Source organism: Catharus ustulatus, chromosome 15 (assembly GCF_009819885.2).
Source record: "Catharus ustulatus isolate bCatUst1 chromosome 15, bCatUst1.pri.v2, whole genome shotgun sequence".
In the NCBI taxonomy this organism is placed as follows: domain Eukaryota; kingdom Metazoa; phylum Chordata; class Aves; order Passeriformes; family Turdidae; genus Catharus; species Catharus ustulatus.
In genome coordinates this window covers 1,994,761-2,012,188 of record NC_046235.1, presented here as the reverse complement: position 1 = coordinate 2,012,188, position 17,428 = coordinate 1,994,761, and the positions used below count along the sequence as shown (strand labels likewise).

Genomic DNA, 17,428 nt, shown 5'->3' with positions numbered 1-17,428 from the left:
GGCGAGTCTCCTACGCCTTCGGCAACGTCCCAGACGGCATTCACACTTTGTTCACTGTTGACATCAACAGCGGCGAAGTCCGGACGGTCGGTCCCCTCGATTTCGAAGAGAAGAATAAATACATATTCGGTCTGGAAGCAAGGGACGGAGGCGGTCTGGTGGCGCATTGTAAAGTGGAGGTGCAGGTGGTGGACGTTAACGACAAACCCACCAGAGATTATGGTACTGTCATTGTCGAATCCAGTGCCTGAGGACGCGCCGGTGGGAACCGTGCTGGCTCTGCTGAACGTGAACGATCCGGACTCGGGCGAGAACGGTCAGGTGTCGTGCGAGCTGTCAGGCGAGGCGCCGCTGTCGATCGTGGCGTCGCCGGGCGGCTCGTACAAGGTGGTGACGGTGAGCGCGCTGGACCGCGAGCAGGCGTCCGAGCACCGCGTGACGGTGGTGGCCCGGGACCGGGGCCGGCCGGCGCTGTCGAGCAGCACGGAGCTGGTGCTGGAGGTGTCGGACGTGAACGACAACGCGCCGGTGTTCGAGGAGGCGGCGTACAGCGCGTACGTGGCGGAGAACAACGCGGCGGGAGCGCTGTTGCTGCGCGTGCAGGCGCGGGACTCGGACGCGGGCGCCAACGGGCGCGTGAGCTACTGGCTGGCGGGCGGCAGCGCGGGCGCGGCGGGCGCGGCGCCGCTGGTGTCGGTGGAGGCGCGGAGCGGCGCGCTGTACGCGCAGCGCTCCTTGGACTACGAGCAGTGCCGCGAGTTCTCGGTGGAGGTGCGGGCGCAGGACGGCGGCGCGCCGGCGCGCAGCTCCACGGCCACGGTGCGCGTCTTCGTGCTGGACCGCAACGACAACGCGCCGCGGGTGCTGTGGCCGGCGGCGGTGGCGGCCGCGGCAGAGGCTGCGGCAGTGGCGCCGTTCGAGGTGGTGCCGCGCTCGGCCGAGGCCGGCTACCTGGTGGCCAAGGTGGTGGCGGTGGACGCGGACGCGGGGCGCAACGCGTGGCTGTCGTACGAGCTGGTGCAGGCGTCGGAGCCGGCGCTGTTCCGCGTGGGGCTGCACAGCGGCGAGGTGCGCACGGCGCGCGCCGTGTCCGAGCGGGACGCGGCCGAGCAGCGGCTGGTGGCCGTGGTGAAGGACCACGGGCAGCCGGCGCTGTCGGCCACGGCCACGCTGCACGTGGTGCTGGCCGAGAGCTTGCAGGAGGCGCTGCCGGAGCTGAGCGAGCGGGCGGCGGGCGCCGAGGCGGCGGCGGCGGCGGCCGAGCTGCAGTTCTACCTGGTGCTGGCGCTGGCGCTGCTGTCGGCGCTGTTCGTGCTGAGTGTGGCGCTGGCCGTGCTGGCGCGGCTGCGCCGGGCCGGGCCACCCGCCGTGCTGCGCTGCCTGGGCGCTCAGCGCTTCTCGGTGGCCGGCGCCGCCTTCCCGGCCGACTTCTGCGAGGGCACCTTGCCCTACTCCTACAACCTGTGCGTGGCGGCGCCGGCCCGCGCCGTGCCCGAGGCCACTTGGCCGCCACCGCCGGTGCCCGTGCTGTCGGCGGAGGAGCTTCTGGGCGCCGAGTCCTGCGAGAATCCGAGCTCGAAGAGCAGCGCCGTGACCGGAGAGGTGCCTACCAATCCCTCCGACTCGCAGGTCTGTACTTCTGCGCCCTTTTACTCTCTAATGCTTTCCCCAAAGGCGTGGTAGGGGCTGTACGCTCATGAGAGTTTCTTTTTTTTTCCGGGTCTTTGCGCTTTCCATAAACGCATTTTAGAGATCCATCTTCTGTATTTTTGTTTTCTTCTACCCTTTACTAATGGCAGTTGCAGCCAAATCAGCTTTGGGACATGTATGGTCTTTGGGAATTTCTTTCCTTTGTATTTCTGGTGCAGAGAATGTATGTAAAACTTTGAAACTTTTCTCATTCGTCTCGCGTTCTAACTCAGATTTATGACTTCCCGTAGGGATACAATGCTCTTTGAATTGCATTGCGGTAATAAGACGAGGATCCTTATTATGCAGAATGAAATGTAGATGAGGAGCTTGGATTTGAGAGCTTTCCTTCCGGATGTTTTTTCGTAGATCCGTTTTTTGACTTTTAGTTGGTGGAGAAAACTCCGCAGATAATTCTTGTTACGGTGTATGCCTCCCACGGGAAAATTGCATGTGGATCCATGAATATGGAAGTTCCACCTCTGTGTGTTTATTCCCATCTTTTGAGTGATGGCTGCTGTAGAAAAGCTTATTCTTCCGAGTTGGGTGAAATTAGAATCCCAAAAATCCAGTATGACTGAATCGTCAGGGTAAGGTTCTGTGTCGGTTCACCACCGGTACTGTGCAAAGTAAGCTTGTAACGAAACATTCCGAAATCGTAGCCAGACAATGGGAGCAATGTAAACTTTGTTATGTTAGTCGGATGTGAGGGTGCAAAGTAAGGACCTGCAGTGTGGGATTCGGGGAATGCGGCTGTTCATCTGTAGGTTTCCTGGACCGTAACACTGTTTGAGTCGTGGAATGGCTAAGGAAACGGTTCATGAAACACGAGTAGTACAAAAACTTTAGGGGAGAACTTCTGTTTCCGGAGTTATGCAATACAAGTGATGGTTTTACAAACGTAATGTTAAGATAGATTTATTTCTTGGTGATATCGCCAAAATAAAAGCAATTTCCCTTATGCTGGAAATAACGAAATCACGGGCGGCGTATTGCTTCTACCTGCTCGTCATCAGATGGAGGATCAAGCAGTGATCAACAGGAGAAAATCAAAGTGTGTCTGGCTACTGTGCTAACCGACCCAGTTGCCCGTGAACAAGATACCGCCCGGTGCTGCAGTGCCGGGACGAGGCTGCAGGCGCCGCTGTTGACCGAGAGGAGCGAGAGAAAGCTCGGAGAGCTGCAACCCCGCCCGCTGCGGACGGACTCGATCTGCGCGGTGCCTGACAGGATCAGCGGCGGGCAGTCTGCGATCCTAGTCGCTCTGCGGAACCGAACTGAGGGAGGCGGAGGGGACGGCAGAAGCAACTCCGAGCAGGAACTCGGATCGCTAGTTGGTGGTGGGGAGCTGTTCGCGCTGTTGCGGTGCCGCGGCGGAGATGTGCGCGGCGGGGAGGCGCTGGGGCCGGCGGCAGCGAGCTCTGCTCTGGGCCGTCCTGCTGGCGGCGTGGGAGGCGGCGTGGGGGCAGCTGCACTACTCGGTACCCGAGGAGATGCCCAGGGGCTCGTTCGTGGGTGGCGTGGCCAAGGACCTGGGGCTGCAGCTGCCGGAGCTCAGCGATCGCGGTGTCCGTATTGTCTCCGAAGGTAGTACTCAGTACTTCGATCTGCACGGGAAGACGGGCCATTTAGTGACTGCGGAGAGGATCGACAGAGAGCAGCTGTGCGAGCGTGTGCAGCAATGCGTGCTGCGCTGTGAGCTGATAGTGGAGGGAGAAATGAAGTTTTACGAAATCGAAGTGGAAATCACGGACATAAACGACAACGCCCCCAGTTTTAAGGAAATTGAGCTGCAGGAGGGAATAAGCGAGATGACAGCTCCAGGTTCACGTTTTCCCCTGGGTGAAGCTCACGACCCGGATTCGGGCCGGAATTCCCTGCAGAGCTACGAGCTGAGCGGTGACGAGCACTTCTCGCTGGCCGTGCAGGCGGGCCCCGGCGGCGATCAGCGTCCCGAGCTGGTGCTGGCCAAGGCGCTGGACCGGGAGGAGGCGGCGTTTCACGAGCTGGTGCTGAGGGCGAGTGACGGCGGCGATCCGGCACGGACGGGCACGGCTCGGATCCGAGTGACGGTGCTGGATGCGAACGACAACGCGCCCGTGTTCAGCCAGGCGGAGTACACGGTGCGTGTGCCCGAGGACGTGCCCGTGGGCTACACTGTCGTCACCGTCATGGCCACGGACGCTGACGAGGGTCTGAACGGGCAGGTGAAATACTTGTTAAAGAAAATAACACAAAGAGGTTCGAAGATATTCCATCTGGACTCTGATATGGGGGCGATCACTCTACTGCAAAGCTTGGACTTCGAGGAGAGCAGATCTTATCAACTGGAGGTGCAGGCACGGGACGGAGGACAGCTGTTCGACACTGCCAAAGTCACGATCACCATCACAGACATAAATGATAACACACCAATGATTTCCGTGCGGTCAGCGCTGAGTGAGATTTCTGAGGACGCCGCGGCGGGGACTGTGGTGGCCCTGCTGCACGTGCAGGATCGCGACTCGGGGGTCAACGGCGAGGTGAGCTGTTCGCTTGACCGGGATGTCCCGTTCCGGCTGCAGAGCTCCCACGGCAGCTACTACACCGTGGTGACAGCGAGAGAGCTGGACAGAGAGCAAGTGTCGGAGTACAACGTGACGGTGCGGGCGGCCGACGGCGGGTCACCGGTGCTGCAGAGCAGCGCAGTGCTTTGTCTGCGGGTGCTGGACGTGAACGACAACGCGCCGGTGTTCGCGGAGGAGCGCTACAGCGCGCGTGTGGCGGAGAACAACGCGGCGGGCGCGCTGGTGCTGACGGTGCGCGCGACGGACGCGGACTGGGGGCAGAACGCGCGCGTGCGGTACCGGCTGGGCGAGGGGCGGGTGCGGGGCGCGCCGCTGTCGTCGTACGTGTCGGTGCAGGCGGAGACGGGCGCGCTGTACGCGCTGCGCTCCTTGGACTACGAGCAGGTGCGCGAGCTGCGGCTGTGGGTGCTGGCGGAGGACGGCGGCGCGCCGGCGCTGAGCAGCAACGTGTCGGTGCTGGTGCAGATCGTGGACGAGAACGACAACGCGCCGCAGGTGCTGTACCCGGCGCCGGCGGCTGCGCTGGGCTCGGGCTCGGGCGGGGCGTGGTCGGGCGTGGAGCTGGCGCCGCGCTGGTCGGAGCCGGGCGCGCTGGTGGCCAAGGTGGTGGCGGTGGACGCGGACGCGGGCCAGAACGCGTGGCTATCGTACGAGCTGGCCAAGGCGACGGACCCGGGGCTGTTCCGCGTGGGGCTGCACAGCGGCGAGGTGCGCAAGGCGCGCTCGCCGCTGGCCCGCGACGCGGCGCGGCAGAGCCTGGTGGTGGTGGTGAAGGACCACGGGCGGCCGGCGCTGTCGGCCACGGCCACGCTGAGCGTGGTGCTGGCCGAGAGCGTGGCCGAGCTGCTGGCCGAGCTGGGCAGCGCGGCCGACGAGCGGCGCGGCGGGCGAGCCGGCGGGAGCCTGACGCGCTGGCTCGTGCTGGCCGTGGCCGCCGTGTCCTGCCTCTTCCTCGCCTTCCTGCTGCTGCTGCTGGCGCTGCGCCTGCGCCGCTGGCACCGCCAGCAGCTGCTGCCGCCCGCCAGCGGCGCCTTGCGCGGCGTGCCCGTGTCGCACTTCGTGGGCATCGACGGCGTGCGCGCCTTCCTGCAGTCCTACTCGCACGACGTGTCGCTCACGGCCGATTCGCGCAAGAGCCAGCTGCGCTTGTCGGCCAGCGCCAGCTGCTGCGACACCCTCCCGGCCCGCCACTGCCCGACGAGCCCGCGCCGCTGCTCGGCGACGAGGACCCTGCCGCGGCATCCCCGTGGATCCCACTGCCCTCGGTGAGTTTCTGTGTCCACATTTTCTTCACGACGCTTTGTCTTGATGCTGCCCTGCCATTTCTCCACAGTGTTATCTGGCTTGCATTGGAGATTTTGCTTGAAAGCAATGTAAAGTTTCTTCGCTGACGTTCTGAAGACTACTTTCCTTTGCTGTCGTTCTCTGATCCTGGGGTCGATCCTCAACATTCCAGTTATTAAAGAAGGAAGGAGTGTGAAGGCTGCTCTTGGCAGGCTCTCCGTTAGGTCAGCAGTTTGGGTATTGATCAGGTTTCAGGTTCTTCCCATATGTCACCTGTGCTGTGTAGAATCTGTGCTCCTTTTAGTATTAGATCTTCTGATGTGATGTATTGCGTTGTTAAGGAATTCACCATTTTATCAGTCTCATGTGTCTTCCCCACGGCACATGTGCTTAAATAGGTTGAGCGTTTCGAACACAATGCTGATGGCTTTGTGAAGAAATCCTCCGCACTTTCTTTTTCAGCATTTATCGTTCTGCTTGGTACATAGTGGAGGTCACTGGAAAAGTCTTTGTGTCTTCAATACCTTTCTTTTCCCCAGCAGAGGATTGGCCCGGGACCAAGTGGTCCTTGATGATGTCTGTGTGCCTGTTGAGAAGATGAGGGATCCTCTTGAAGTTGCGCCTCTTTGGGAAGCCTGTGAGTGGCTGCATGTGGAGGAGGAAATGCAGGAGGAAATGGCAGAACTGCTTTGTCTTTTTCTGTTTTTTTTAATGGTAGAGCTCTTTTAGACCGAGCTGGATGAGCCTTGGCTATAAAATATTAGCATGGGGCGAGAATTGCCTGGATGAGAGAGATATTCAAGATGCAGAGGGAAATATAAGTTTGGTTTATTCCCTCATTCAGAGATTCCCTCACTCAGTCTCTCTTGGAAGTCTGCTCAGGTTTTCCTTTCAGACTTATGAAATCCCTTCAGAGAATTTCAGGGAGCAGGCAAATGTAGCTTCCAATGTACAGAGATGTAAAAATATATGTGTACCATTGGTGGTGGGATGAAAAATGGCCCCAGTGGAACTGAGCTTCCACTCTCACAGGTGTTTTGGATCTATGGGTGAAAGAACACCAGGAGTGGTGTGAAGGGTTGGAAATGCAAGTCCTATGAGCTTTGTGTGAATGTCAGCTGAAAGCCTGAAGGGAATATTTTCCTCCATCCCCTGTCCAGTTCCTATCTCTAGTATGAAGCAATGTGATGTTTTTCTTCCCATGTGAGCTCTGAAGGGTTGGAGGGAGTGTTGGGGGTAGTGGTGGAGACCTGGCATGTGTTTTGTTGATCCTTTGGGCTATTCTTATGAAGATTAATTAGGAGGAGTTTTATGATTTTAAATTGTGTGGTTTGGACTCAAATGGCCTAGTTTTGTTCCATACTGTTTTGCATCAAGAGTGGCAGTTACACAAGTTGTGAGGAGTCCATGTGCTGAAGAATGGGGATGTTGCCTTTGAGCTGAGGCGTGGCTGGCTGGATCTTGGACAGAGCTGGTAATAATTTATGGCCTATCAAACATTTTGCAGTCCTTGAAATAATGGGGAGGAACAGAGTAGTCATAGTTGTGATGCTTGGGATCTGAGAAACTGTGCACACAGCTTTTCTTCTAATGATGTCAGTATGTAAAATTTGCTTTCCTGTTATGTTTGGACAGAGAGAAGAAGTCTGTGTATGCAGAGGCAGGGCCTGTGCTGGTGTTCACTGTGATACAGCTCCAAATGAATGAATGAATGTGGTCTGTTTATGCCCGTAGTTAGGCAAGGCCCACAGCTGTTGTTCAAAGCTTTTTCTTTATCTTACTGTGCAAGGCAGTGACTGTGTAGCGTCTGTGTAGTGAGCTCCTGTGTGAGGCCTCCCGTATATCAGTTAGAATTGAGTTTCCTGTGTTGTGTGTACACTACAGTTGGCACAATCTGAAAAGTGAGGCCTTGATTGATACTCTTCTGATGTTTTCCCAGGCTTTGCTGTGTTGATTATGGAGGTTTTATTTGAGGGTTTTTTTTTTAGTTTGGGTTGGCCGGCTTTATTTGCCCGATTTTTTGTCAGGGAGTGAAGTTGATCCTCATTGTGCCTGGCAGTCCTGCAAATTCCAAATCATATCATTATCCAGTGGGGAGAGAATCTCTCATCCATGCATTGAAGCTGCACATGTAATCATAGAATCATGGAAACACAGAATCATGGAATGATTTATGTTGAAAAGGACCTTAAAGATCATCTCATTCTGACTGCTCTGCCATGGGCAGAGACATCTTCCACCAAACCAGGTTGCTCAAAGCCCCACCCAGACTGACCTTTAATGTTTCATTCCACAAACACTGCTTCATAAATACATGTTTCCCCAAGGTGTTGTTTTCTGTGTGGCCAATGTATAACCAAACATTTGGTATATATTAATGGTGAAACTAAAGGCTGTGAATGCAGGGGAGGGTGAGAGCTGAGTCCTGTGCCTGGAAAATCGGTGAATCAGTGTGGGTTTGGCTGAGAAATGGTTTGATTCCATGCCTGAGAAAGAGGCTGATGAGAAGCTGTTTAAAACGATGTTTAATAATAGTGCAAGGTGAGCCGGCCACGCAGTAGAAAAGTTACTGAGGAGAAGAGTCATTCTTCAAATGAGCTCCCCTGCACTGTTGTTTAGTGTAAGACATAAGGGTCTTCCTTGGAGCATGAAACCTCAGTGGCTTCCAGGTTCTCTCAGGGATGAATTTACCATGGCAAGAGAATTGCCTGGATGGAAAAGGAGAGATTGAAGGTGCAGGAAGAGATATAAGTTGGGCTTAATTCCCCTAGTGCAGATATTCCCTGACTCAGTCTTTTTTGGAAGACTGCTCAGTTTTTTGTTTCAGACCTATGAAGTCCTTTCACAGAATCTGAGTGAGCAGGCAAATATAGTTTCCAATGTACAGAGATTTAAAGATATCTGTGTGGAATTGGTGGTGGGAAGAAAAATGGTCTGGGGAACTGGGCCTCCACTGTCACATGTTTTTAGGATCTATGGGTGAAAGAACAACATGGATGATGTGAAGGGTTAGAAATGTGATTCCTGTGAGCTGTGTGTGAATGTCTGCTGAAAGCCTCAAGGGAATGTTTTCCTCCATTCCCTGTCCAGTTCCTATCTCTAGTATGAAGCAATGCGATGTTTTTCTTCCCATGTGAGCTCTGAAGGGTTGGGGGGTGTGTTGTGGGTGGAGGTAGTGGTGGAGACCTGGCATGTGTTTTGTTAGTCCTCAGGGCTATTCCTGGCCTTATGAAAACGAACCAGGAGGAGTCTCATGATTTCAAATGGTGGGGTTTGGACTCAAATGGCCTAGTTTGGGTTCCATATTGTTTTGCATCAAGAGTGGCAGTTACACATCTTGTGAGGAATCCATATGCTGAAGAATGGTAATGTTGCCTTTGAGCTGATGCGTGGGTAGCTGGGTCTGGACAGAGCTGGTAATAATTTATGAAACATTTTGCACTTGTTGAAATAATGAGGCGGAACAGAATAATCTTAGTTGAGATGCTTGGGATCTGAGAAGGTGAGCACACAACTTTTCTTTTAATTATATCTCTACGCAAAATTGTCTTTTATGTTATGTTTGGACAGAGAGAAGAAGTCTGTCCATGCAGAGGGAGGGCCAGTGCTGGTGTTCACTGTGATACAGCTCCAAATGAACGAATGAAATGTGTCTGTTTGTGCCAGCAGATGGACGAGGTCCACAGCTGTGGTTCCAAGCGTTTTCTTTATATTACTGTGCAAGGCAATGACTGTGTGGGGTATGTGTACTGAGCTCCTGTGTGAGGCTTCCTGTGTAGTAGTTAGAATTGAGTGTCCTGTGTTGTGTGTACACTACAGTTGGCACAGTCTGAAAAGTGAGGCCATGTTTGATACTCTTCTGGTGTTTTCCTATTCTTGATTGGTTTGATTAAGGTTTTTTTTTAGAGGATTTGTTTTTGTTGGGTTGTTGGTTTGTTTCTTTTCCCGTTTTTTTGTCATGGAGTGAAGTTGTTCCTCCTTTTTCCTGGCAATCTTGCAAACTCCAAAACATGTCATTATCCAGTAGAGAGAGAGTCTCTCATACATACCTTGAAGCTGTGCATGTAATCATAGAATCATAGAAACACAGAATCATGGAATGGTTTGTGTTGAAAAGGGCCTTAAAGTTCATCTCATTCTGATGGCTCTGCATAAACAGTACATCTTCCACCAGACCAGGTTGCTCAGAGCCCCACCCAGACTGACTTTGAATATTTCATTGAAGAAATACCACGTCACAATATATGAAGGGGTTTTTTTTCTCTTTGGCCAACATATAACCCACTTTTGGTATACAGTGATGGTGAAACTACAGTCTGTGAAAGCTGAGTGAGCAGGGTGAGAACTCAATTTTCTTGTCAGGAAAGTCGGTGAATTGATGTGGGTTTGGCTGAGAAATGGTCTGATTTCAAGCTTGATGCCACAGCCAGTGCGATTTTTGTTCTGTTCTGATCCTGGTTACTCTGTCCTGAAAGACAGTGACAGTTCTCCACAGTAACTGTTCATATAGAACCACAGTTCTTGTCTAGGAACAGCTAATTAATCCTGCGTGAAACTCCATTATCCATCTGTACCTCGATGCAACATTGTGATGTAGAGTTTCTTCAGGGTTGTAATTCCTCTTTCACTGAGGTCTTTGTTTCCAGGAACGTTGCAGCTCCTTTTCACTGTTCTGGTCAGTATATTTAAATTTGAAACACTGTGTTTTTTCAGGAAATCCGTTTGGATCCACCTGGGAAGAACTGAGTGTGTAGGGAATAGGAAGACACGGAAGCAGAAGCAATAAGATAATCTGGTGTGATTTATCAGAAGATTGATTTATCTTGAGAAAGAGGCCGATGAGAACTTGTTTGAAATGATGGTTTAATAATGGTGCAAGGTGAGAAGGCTAAGAAGTTAAAAATGTTGCTGAGGAGAGGAGTAATTCTTCAAATGAGCCCCCTATCCTATTCTCCAGAGTAAATCTTTAGGGCCTCCCTTACAGCTTGAGACCTCATTGTCGTCCAGGTGTTCTCTGGGATGAATTTTAAGGCCTGAACTCATGGGCTAGAAGACTTCACTGTGAGCATCTGTGACTAATGCTTCCTTGCCTTGTCTGCTTCAAGTTCTGGGTTTTTCTGCAGGTATTTTTTCTGTTTTCTTTTTCCTTCATTTACTCTGTATGCAGGCATATTTACTATTATCAACAACCCGTCTTATTTCAGCGAAGTTCGGTGTGTTATTGTCTCTTGCTCTCGTTCCAGCGGGAGTGGAAGGCAGGAGATACGAGAGTGACTCTGTGTTCTGTTGCTGTTGGGAGAAATAGATGGAAATACGGCTTGAGTAGCCATTGCATTTTGTGGAAAAGAGCATGTGATGAAGAGAGGGAGTAGATTCCCATTAGCCAATGGTTTAATGAGCCATTCTCCATTGGATGAGCGCTGATCTTTAGTATGGTTGTTTATCATTGTGTGCTTTGGAATCCTTCAGTTCCTTGTTATAATGGTGCTGAGCAAATGCACCTCTTGTGTGTTCCTGTAGTGCATTATCATCTCATGGTAAATGTGACCAGGGAGGAGACACAAGCAAGTGTTGGATGCCACTTGCATGGCATAAAAGAAACAGAAGGCAGGGGAGCTCTGTGTGTGAGGCAGGAGAAGAACTCGTTCACGCAGATGAAACAATTTTAAGGAGTCAGAAACAAAGGAGTAAAGGTATTTCTGCTACGTTGGCATTGGGGTAGATTGCATGGTTTTAGGCTGATCTATATCCCAAATTAATTCACCCCAGGTAATGAAAGGACAATTCAAGACGTCATGAACGGCGAGAAAACTCTTGAAGCATTCCCTATGTTATCGTTTGCTGCTGCTTTAGATGCGCAATAATTTTATAAAGAGCAGTCCAATTCCATTCTTCACTGCCCTGCCCTTCACATTTGCTTGTGATTCTTGATTGTGCCTTAAAAGAATGCCTTAAAAGCATCCGACTGCATATCTCAGATAGAAACGCCTTGGACTCGAATTAAGTAAGAGCTTGTGCCCTTTCTGTTTGCGGTCGGGAGAACCGCTTGAGCCGATGCAGGCTCTGAGCCCCGCCCAAAGCCGGGCCCCCTTGAGCGCGGCCATGCGGCGGCTGCAGTGTCGCGGCGGCGCCTCCGGGTGTCGCTGTTGGCCGCCGCCGAGCGGCGCTGGAGCCGCCGCCGCCGCAGCGTCCTGCCCCCGCAGGCTGCTCGCTCGCCCGGCGCCGGCCAGAGCGGCAGCGGCACCGCCAGCAGCAGCGAGAGGCGGCGGAAAGAGGCGGTGAGAGGCGGCTCACTGACCTCGCTGCTTTCAGCGGTGTCTGTTCTCTCTGGCGAGAGTGGCTGAAAGGGAAGCAGGGCAGCGGCAGGAGCGCGGCGAGCTGTGTCGGCGGCAGAGAATGGCGGTGAGGCGGCGGCAGAGGCTGGGGCCGGGCGGCGGGCGAGCGCTGCTGGGCGCGGTGCTGCTGTGCGTGTGGTGGCGGGCGGCGGCCGAGCGGGTCCGCTACACCATCGCCGAGGAGCTGGGCAGAGGCTCGCTCGTGGGGCCGCTGGCGCGGGACCTGGGGCTGAGCGCGGACGAGCTGCCGGCGCGCAAGCTGCAGGTGGCGTCTGCCGGCAAGAAGCAGCTGAAATACTTCATGGTTAATGAGGAGAACGGGAATCTGTACATTAACGAGAGGCTGGACCGGGAGGAGATGTGTGGCGAGTCGGCGACGTGTTCTGTCAGCTTCGAGGTGCTGGTGCAGAACCCGCTGAACGTTTTCCGCGTCGATGTGTCCATTGAGGACGTGAATGACAACTCCCCGACTTTCAGCAGAGCATTTCTGGACCTCGACATCAGTGAATTAATTCCTCCCGGTGCTCGTTTCCCCTGGAGATGGCACGAGATGCTGACGTAGGAAGGAACTCACTACTGACTTACAACTATCCCGCAACCCGTCTTTCTCACTGTCCATGAAGGAAAAGGCAGGTGGAAAACAGCAGCCGGAATTGGTACTAGAGAGAGTTCTGGATCGAGAGGAGGAGAGCTCCTATGAGTTAGTACTGACGGCAGCTGACGGCGGGGACCCCGTGAGGTCCGGGAGTGTCCAGATTCGGGTCAATGTGACAGACGCAAACGACAACCGCCCGTGTTCAGCAAAAGCGTCTACGAGGCTCGAGTGGCAGAGAATCTGCCTGCAGGTTCGCTGGTGCTGCGGGTGGTGGCCACAGATGAGGATGCAGGCTCCAACGGTCAAGTCTCCTACTCATTCAGCACCGTCCCGGTCTCCATTAAGGCGTTGTTCGCTGTGGACAGTGAGAGCGGGGAGGTCAGGACCGCTGGTCCTCTCGATTTCGAGCAGAAGAATGAATACATCCTCGGCTTGGAGGCAATAGATGGCGGCGGGCTCACCGATCACTGTGAGCTGCATATCGACGTCACGGATGAGAATGACAACGCACCTGAGATCACGATTTTATCCTTGTCGAGTCCCGTGCCCGAGGACTCTCCAGCAGGCACCGTGGTGGCCCTGCTGAACGTGGACGATCCTGATTCGGGCGAGAACGGTCAGGTGTCGTGCGAGCTGTCGGGCGAGGCGCCGCTGTCGATCGTGGCGTCGCCGGGCGGCTCGTACAAGGTGGTGACGACGAGCGCTCTGGACCGCGAGCAGGCGTCCGAGCACCGCGCGACGGTGGTGGCCCGGGACCGGGGCGGCCGGCGCTGTCGAGCAGCACGGAGCTGGTGCTGGAGGTGTCGGACGTGAACGACAACGCGCCGGTGTTCGAGGAGGCGGCGTACAGCGCGTACGTGGCGGAGAACAACGCGGCGGGTGCGCTGTTGCTGCGCGTGCAGGCGCGGGACGCGGACGCGGGCGCCAACGGGCGCGTGAGCTACTTGCTAGCGGGCGGCAGCGCGGGCGCGGCGGGCGCGGCGCCGCTGGTGTCGGTGGAGGCGCGGAGCGGCGCGCTGTACGCGCAGCGCTCCTTGGACTACGAGCAGTGCCGCGAGTTCTCGGTGGAGGTGCGGGCGCAGGACGGCGGCGCGCCGGCGCGCAGCTCCACGGCCACGGTGCGCGTCTTCGTGCTGGACCGCAACGACAACGCGCCGCGGGTGCTGTGGCCGGCGGCGGTGGCGCCGGCAGAGGCTGCGGCAGTGGCGCCGTTCGAGGTGGTGCCGCGCTCGGCCGAGGCCGGCTACCTGGTGGCCAAGGTGGTGGCGGTGGACGCGGACGCGGGGCGCAACGCGTGGCTGTCGTACGAGCTGGTGCAGGCGTCGGAGCCGGCGCTGTTCCGCGTGGGGCTGCACAGCGGCGAGGTGCGCATGGCGCGCGCCGTGTCCGAGCGGGACGCGGCCAAGCAGCGGCTGGTGGCCGTGGTGAAGGACCACGGGCAGCCGGCGCTGTCGCCACGGCCACGCTGCACGTGGTGCTGGCCGAGAGCTTGCAGGAGGCGCTGCCGGAGCTGAGCGAGCGGGCGGCGGGCGCCGAGGCAGCGGCGGCGGCGGCCGAGCTGCAGTTCTACCTGTGCTGGCGCTGGCGCTGCTGTCGGCGCTGTTCGTGCTGAGCGTGGCGCTGGCCGTGCTGGCGCGGCTGCGCCGGGCCGGGCCGCCCGCCGTGCTGCGCTGCCTGGGCGCGCAGCGCTTCTCGGTGGCCGGCGCCGCCTTCCCGGCCGACTTCTGCGAGGGCACCTTGCCTACTCCTACAACCTGTGCGTGGCGGCGCCGGCCCGCGCCGTGCCCGAGGCCGCTTGGCCGCCGCCGCCGGTGCCCGTGCTGTCGGCGGAGGAGCTTCTGGGAGGCGATTCCTGCGACAAGCCGAGCCCCAACAGCAGGGCCCTTCTGGGAGAGCATCCTGCCGACCTGGACGCAGCTCAGGTCTGTAAGTCTGCGCACTTTTACTCTCTGATCCTTTTCGCAAAGGCGTCGTAGAGGGAGTACGCTCATGAGTGTTGCTTTTTATTTCCTGGGTATAATATATTAAATAGAGCCTTCTCTAGTATTTTGTTTTTTCTTCTAACCTTCACAAATCAGCTTTTAAGGCATATATGGTCATTGGGAAGTTCTTTCCTTTCTATTTCTGTTGCATAGAATCTTTGTAGAGCTTTGGAACTTTTCTCATTCAACTCATATTCTGGCTCAGGTTAATGACTTTCCGTAGGGAAACAATGTTCTTTGAATTGCTTTGTGGTACTAATAGTCGGATCCTTATTGTATAGAATGAGACGTAGATGAGGAGCTTGGATTTGAGAGCTTTCCTTCCCCAAAGTTTTTTCGTAGCTGCGTTTTTTACTTTTAGTCGGTGGCGAAAACCCCGCTGGTAAATGTTATGATGTAGGACTACCAAGGGAAAATTGCATGTGGCTCCATGAATATCGAAGTTCCACCTCTGTGTGTTTGTTCTCGTCTTTTGAGTGATGGCTGCCGTAGAAGAGCTTATTCTTCCGTATTCGATAAAATTGGAATCTCCGAAATCCTCTATGCCTGAGTCGTCAGAGTAAGGTTCTGTGCTAAGGAAGGTTATACGGTAAAATTCCGAAATTACAGGCAGACAATGGAGAGCAATGCAAACTTTGTTATGTTAGTCAGATGTACTGGTGCAAAGTAAGGACCTGCAGATTCAGGCATTGTGATTGTTCACATGTAGTTTTCCTAGACCTTAACTGTGTTTGTTCCTCGGATAGGCTAAGGGAAAATTTGATCAAACCTGAGGGGGATTTGTGCTTACGTATTCATGCAATAGAATTGATGGTTTTCCAAACTTACTATTAAAAGAGTTTTATAACGGTGTGATGTCACCACGATAAAAACACTTTCAATTGTGGTGGGAAAAAAAAACCACGGGAGGCATATTGCTTCTGCCTGCTCGTCAACAGCTGTAGGATGAAGTAGTAATCAGCAGAAGAAAAGCAAAGTGTGTCTGGCTACTGAGCCACCCCAGCGAGCTGCCCGTGAACAAGGCAGAGTACTCAGCAGCGCTCGGTGCTGCAGTGCCAGGAGGAGGCTGCGGGCGCCACTGTTGACCGAGAGGAGCGAGAGGAAGCTCGGAGCGCTGCAACCCCGCCCGCTGCGGATTCGTTCGATCGGTCGTGCCCTGTTAGGCTCGGCGGCGGGCGGTCTGCGAGTATCCCCGCGGTGCAAACCGTTATACAACGAGACAGAACGACCGGTGGCAGAAGCCGGGAGCGCGGAGCCGGGACCTGAATTGAAGAAGGAGGTGGATCGGTTAACAGAGGCGGAAAGAACCGGCCGAGGTGTTGTGTCGCAAGGATGTGCGCGGCGGGGGAGACTCTGGGACCGGCGGCAGCGAGCTCTGCTCTGGGCCGTCCTGCTGGCAGCGTGGGAGGCGGCGTGGGGGCAGCTGCGCTACTCGGTGCCCGAGGAGATGCCCAAGGGCTCGTTCGTGGGCGACGTGGCCAAGGACCTGGGGCTGCAGCTGCCAGGGTTAGGAGACCGCGGAGTTCACGTCATAGATAGAGGTAGGACTCAATACTTCTCTCTGCACGGGAAGACGGGACACTTAGTGACGGCGGAGAGGATCGACAGAGAGCAGCTTGCCGGCTAGTAGAGAAATGCGTGCTGCGCTGTGAGCTGATAGTGGAGGGACAGATGCAGGTTTACGGAATCGAAGTGGAAATCACAGACATAAACGACAATGCTCCCAGCTTCAGAGAGGCAGAAATAGAACTAAGAATGAGCGAGACGACAGCTCCAGGGTCACGGTTTCCCTGGCCGACGCTCGCGACCCGGACAAGGGCAGGAATTCCCTGCAGATCTACGAGCTGAGCGGTGACGAGCACTTCTCGCTGGCCGTGCAGGCGGGCCCCGGCGGCGATCAGCGTCCCGAGCTGGTGCTGGCCAAGGCGCTGGACCGGGAGGAGGCGGCGTTTCACGAGCTGGTGCTGAGGGCGAGTGACGGCGGCGATCCGGCACGGACGGGCACGGCTCGGATCCGCGTGACGGTGGTGGATGCGAACGACAACGCTCCCGTGTTCAGCCAGGCGGAGTACACGGTGCGTGTGCCCGAGGACGTGCCCGGGCTCCGTTCTCGTCACCGTCACGGCGAAGGATGCTGACGAGGGCTGTATGGGCTCGTGAAATACTCTATAAAGAAAGCGACCGACATGGCATCGGATATTTTCCATCTGGATACTGAAACTGGAGCGATCAAGCTGATCAGGATCCTGGATTACGAGGAAGGCGACTCTTACGAACTGGAGGTGCAGGCATATGATGGGGGTGGCCTTTTTGACACGACGAAAGTCACCATGTCTGTGACAGACGTGAACGACAATGCGCCCGAACTAACAATATCATCAAAGCTGAACGAGATCTCGGAAGACGCCCAGACGGGAACTGTTGTGGCACTATTGCACGTGCAGGACCGGGACTCGGGGGTCAACAGCGAGGTGCGCTGCTCGCTCGACGGGGGCGTCCCGTTCAGCCTGGAGAAGTCTGTTAACGACTACTATCGTGTAGTGACAGCGAAAGAGCTGGACCGAGAGCAAGTGTCGGAGTACAACGTGACGGTGCGGGCGGCCGACGGCGGGTCGCCGTCGCTGCAGAGCAGCGCGGTGCTTTATCTGCGGGTGCTGGACGTGAACGACAACGCGCCGGTGTTCACGGAGGAGCGCTACAGCGCGCGTGTGGCGGAGAACAACGCGGCGGGCGCGCTGGTGCTGACGGTGCGCGCGACGGACGCGGACTGGGGGCAGAACGCGCGCGTGCGGTACCGGCTGGGCGAGGGGCGGGTGCGGGGCGCGCCGCTGTCGTCGTACGTGTCGGTGCAGGCGGAGACGGGCGCGCTGTACGCGCTGCGCTCCTTGGACTACGAGCAGGTGCGCGAGCTGCGGCTGTGGGTGTGTGCGGAGGACGGCGGCGCCGGCGCTGAGCAGCAACGTGTCGGTGTGGTGC

At 56.0% G+C, this 17,428-nt stretch overlaps 2 pseudogenes; both read left to right on the top strand.

The window, feature by feature from the left end:
- Positions 1–2,920: 2,920 nt before the first annotated feature.
- On the top strand, positions 2,921–11,884 carry LOC117003499 (annotated as a pseudogene).
- Positions 11,768–16,590, top strand: LOC117003498 (annotated as a pseudogene).
- Positions 16,591–17,428: the final 838 nt, after the last annotated feature.